Genomic DNA, 5,229 nt, shown 5'->3' on the forward strand with positions numbered 1-5,229 from the left:
AACTGTGTTCATTCATTCAGTTTACATTGGAATCTGCAGTAGAAAATCCTGTGCATCAAATCTGCTCAGAATACTGTACGTGTGAAATTGTATTTAAAAAAAAATATATAACCCCAACATATATAACTTGCTAATATGGTGTTATCACAAATTGTACTGGCTTCAGCATATTTCTGCTTGGAATACCCCTGACAGGAAGTTGTGTAGTTCTCTCTTTGTCAGTGTGGTGTTGTCACCAGCTCCCAGCCCCCCCCCCCCCCCCCCCCATATCTCTCTCTCTCTCTCTCTCTCTCTCTCTCTCTCCTGGTAGGAAGATGCGTATTCCTCTCATTGTCAATTTGGTGTTGTCTCCAGCACCCCAGCTAGCACTTCTCTCCTGACAGGAAGTTGTGTAGTCCTCCCATGGTCAGTGTGTTGTCTCCAGCTGGGTGGCTCCTCCCTCTCTCTCCAGAGATCATGCACCATCTCTGAGTTCTAGCCCCGCCCTGTGAGTGATGTCACCATTTCTGAACAGTTCTTACAGCCTACATCACCATCTTCTTGTCATACTTTGCCTTGCACAAATACCCATAGCAAACCTCTCCTGCGCTGGACAGTTCCTGATATGGACAGAGGTGTCAGCAGAGAGCAGTGTGGTCAGAGAGAAAGAAAATTCAAAAAGAAAATAACTTCTTGTGGATCATAACAGCAGCTGATAAGTACTGGAAGGATTAAGATTTTTTAATAGATGTAACTTACAAATCTGTTTAACTTTCTAGCACCAGTTGATTTAACAAAATTTTTTTTCCAGTAAAGTACCCCTTTAAAAGGGGAACTCCCATGGAAAACTTTTTTTTTTTTTTTGAATCAACTGGTGCCAGAAAGTTAAACAGATTTGAAAGTTACTTCTATTAAAAAATCTTAATCCTTCCAGTACTTTTTAGGGGCTATATACAGAAGAAATGCTTTTCTTTTTGGATTTCTCTTTTGTCATGAGCACAGTGCTCTCTGCTGACATCTCTGTCCATTTTTGGAACTGTCCAGAGCAGGAGAAAATCAACATAGCAAACATATGCTGCTCTGGACAGTTCCTAAAATGGACAGCAGAGGTCAGCAGAGAGCACTGTGGTCATGACAAAAGAGAAATCCAAAAAAGAAAAGCATTTCCTCTGTAGTATACAGCCCATAAAATGTACTGGAAGGATTAAGATTTTTTTAATAGAAGTAACTTACAAATCTGTTTAACTTTCTGGCACCAGTCGATTAAAAAAAAAAAAAAAGTTTTCCACGGGAGTACCCCTTTAATGCACGTTCTACCCATAGACATATGCTAGATACGGGCCGTACTCTTTCTGGCTGCAGCGCGGGTTCACTCACCCGTCATCTGGTTTGTATTTGCTCTTATACCTCGGGATACAAAGACAAGGAAATAGCACTTTAGTGAGACACGATGTGTACATGGGCAGGGGAGAGCGAAAAAGGCACCAACATGATAAAGCAACCAAAAACAAGCCAAGCCCTGAATGTTAATGAAAGCCCTCCAGGCCGGCTCTGGCCACGAGGGGGTGACCTGGGTGGGTTACAGCACAAGCCTTGGCACTTCTTAAGAGAAAGCCTTGGGGTCAACATCTGAACCTCGTGTCGTGTAATGAAAATTAATAGTCCAGGAAAGTGATACATACGGCTTGGAAGGGGATGTGAAGAACGTTCCTAAGGAAAGCCTAATTAGGAGTCAGTAATTACCCCAGGCTCCCCAGCTGGGGGCGCTGCCTTCATCTAATGAGGTTTCAGGTCACAGAAGAGACAAAAAAATCATTATGAAGCGGCTCACTATGAAGTCTGTGCAAACAGGGAATCATCAAATGGGACGTGACCAGAACAAAGACGGAACCAAGATGGAGCAGTATCAGAACGACGGCTCCTGACTATGAGGGGGATCTGGTTACCTTGACAGGAGGGACCACCATAATACCGGCGGTTGTCTGGTTCTGGGACATCCCTCCAACAAACCTACAATACAGAACTTTCATACCACATGAATGGAAATGAGGCCTACACATGCCCCAAAAGGGGAAAAAAAAAATGCATTAAAGGGGTACTCCGCCCACGGATAGATAAGGTGTCTGATCATGGAGGTCCCGCCGCTGGGACCCCCCGTGATCTCCGTACAGCACCCAGCATTCTAAACAGTACTCAGAACACTGTGTTCCCTTGGCGGGAGACGTGACTTTACGCCCCCTCCATTCACGTCTATGGGAGGGGCGTGCTGTCGCCATGCCCCCTCCCATAGAAAAAGGAGTGGAGGGGGTAGAAGATAGAACACTTTGTTTTATTTGTTTTTAAAAAGCTGCCACTAGGTGTCTCCCTGCCTGTCCAGAGCACATCCCCCCCCCCCCATCTTTTGCACAGACTTTGGACTCCTGCTGGCCTGGCAGAAGTCCAAAATCAGGAAGTGCAGTCTGGAGTGCTGAGGTGGGGGGGGGGGGGGGTGCAGCCTTGGCCAATCATAGCTCTGGGCTGTATGTAGCAGAGTGAGGGAGGAAGTTCTCCCCTGTATGGCTTCAGATGATGTCATGCCTGCTGGGGAACGCCCCTTCCCAGTCTGTGAATCTGAATGAGACTGAGCAGAAAATACAGAGCAATATCAAGGTAGACTAAAAAATTATAAAAATAAAGGCAGGGGGTGGTTTATCATGATGGGGATCTTTAACAAGATCATGAGAGGTACTCCTTAAATAAACGTGAATTGTCAAAAACGTGAATTGTCAAAAAAATTTAAACTTTTAGAAATGCTTCTAATTGTACTTCAGTAACCATAGAAACTGTCTACAAGATCTACACTATAGCTGCAAACATGATGAAAACCCAAATTTACGTCAGTCTCAAAACTTCTGTCCATAGGAATTAGGAAACATCCCCACCCCCGTATGGAATACTAAAATTCACCACGGCAAAGCAGAAACATATGACATTTCGGGTGAGTACTAAGTAAAAGTTACTTATACCCCAAATAATACCATGTCCAGGACTGAAGCCGAGTAGTCACGGTTCAGCACTCACAGTCATGCGAGGGCCCCTAGTGGACAATTTAGGTAATACAAAGATTTCAAACTGCGTATGATTTTTAAAAAACACGTTTAGTAGGGATGCAACAATATTTCAGGAACCCAAGATTTTTGTCCGAAAGCGGTACTACGAGCATTTTGCCGAAAGGCAAAAATATGGCGAAACTATCAGGGGGCATGGATTGTGCGAGACTCCAAGGCCACACTCCAAGGCCACACTCCAAGGCCACACTCCAAGGCCACACTCCAAGGCCACACTCCAAGGCCACACTCCAAGGCCACACTCCAAGGCCACACTCCAAGGCCACACTCCAAGGCCACACTCCAAGGCCACACTCCAAGGCCACACTCCAAGGCCACACTCCAAGGCCACACTCCAAGGCCTATTGGTCCGAAACACCTCGGCGTAGTGGGTTTTACCTTCACTAGGTGTTTTTCTTAAAACATTCATTTATCCATGTTAAAAGTGTTTAACTTCTAACTTTTGTAGCACGGTACAGTCTATAGAGGATGTGTATAGGTTACAAGATGACTTGGATAGACTAAGTGTCTGGGCATCCACTTGGCAAATGAGGTTCAATGTGGATAAATGTAAAGTTATGCATCTGGGTACTAATAACCTGCATGCGTCGTATGTCTTAGGGGGGATTAAACTGTCAGAGTCACTGGTAGAGAAGGATCTGGGTGACTTGTAGATCACAGACTACAGAATAGCACAATGTCAGGCTGCTGCTTCCAAAGCCGGCAGGATATTGTCATGTATCAAAAGAGGCATGGACTCAAGGGACAGGGACATAATACTCCCCCTTTATAAATCATTGGTACGGCCTCACCTGGAATATGCTGTTCAGTTTTGGGCACCTGTCCATAAAAGGGACACTGCGGAGTTGGAAAGGGTGCAGAGACGCGCGACTAAACTAATATGGGGCATGGAACATCTTAGCTATGAGGAGCGATTAAAGGAGTTACAATTGTTTAGTCTTGAGAAGAGACGTTTAAGGGGGGATATGATAAACGTATATAAGTATATTAATGGCCCATACAAAAAATATGGAGAAAAACTGTTCCAGGTTAAACCCCCCCAAAGGACAAGGGGGCACTCCCTCCGTCTGGAGAAGAAAAGGTTTAGTCTAAAGGGGCGACACGCCTTCTTTACCGTGAGGACTGTGAATTTATGGAACAGTCTACCTCAGGAACTGGTCACAGCAGGAAAAATGAACAGCTTTAAAACAGGGTTGGATACATTCCTGGAACAAAATAACATTAAAGGGGTATTCCAGGCAAAAACTTTTTTTATATATCAACTGGCTCCGGAAAGTTAAACAGATTTGTAAATTACTTCTATTAAAAAATCTTAATCCTTCCAATAGTTATTAGCTCAATGATGATGTCACGTCCCAGGAGCTGTGCATGATGGGAGAATATCCCCATAGGAGCTGGACAGCTTCCGGGACGTGAGTCATCAGAGAGCAGTTAGACAGAAAACAGCAACTCAACTTCAGAAGCTAATAACTATTGGAAGGATTAAGATTTTTTAATAGAAAAAATTTACAAATCTGTTTAACTGTCCGGAGCCAGTTGATATATATAAAAAAAAAAAAAAGCTTTTGCCTAGAATACCCCTTTAATGCTTATGAAGAAATATAAAATCCCATCCCTTCCCCTTATCCCCTTACACCCATACTCTTCAATTCCCTGGTTGAACTTGATGGACGTATGTCTTTTTTTCAACGGTACTAACTATGTAACTATAACTCCTTACTTTTTCTTTGGGAGCTGGATACCCTTTTCTTCATTATTACTTGCACCGAGGGAACGGTTCGGCATCATCCTGGCTTCCTAAAAAGCATACGAGTGCCCGGGGACTGATCTATGAGCTGGCTACAATTTTCCTTTGACGTTATTCAGTGTTTACCTACCTGGGTGCCTCCAACTGTTGCAAAACTACAACTCCCGGCATGCTCAGCCAGTCAAAGGCTGTCCCGGTATGCTGGGAGCTATAGTTTTGCAACTGCTGGAGGCACTTTGGTTAGGAAAGCAATAGGCACACTAAAGGGACCTACTCTCAACACAATGGACACGAGCAAACAAGGGGACTATAACCCCCCCCTACTGGACACCGGGACTCCCCATGCTTTACGTTCCGTTCTCATTAGATATCACAGCAATAAAAACAAGAAGCAGC

This window comes from Hyla sarda, unplaced genomic scaffold (genome assembly GCF_029499605.1).
Source record: "Hyla sarda isolate aHylSar1 unplaced genomic scaffold, aHylSar1.hap1 scaffold_383, whole genome shotgun sequence".
NCBI lineage: Eukaryota > Metazoa > Chordata > Amphibia > Anura > Hylidae > Hyla > Hyla sarda.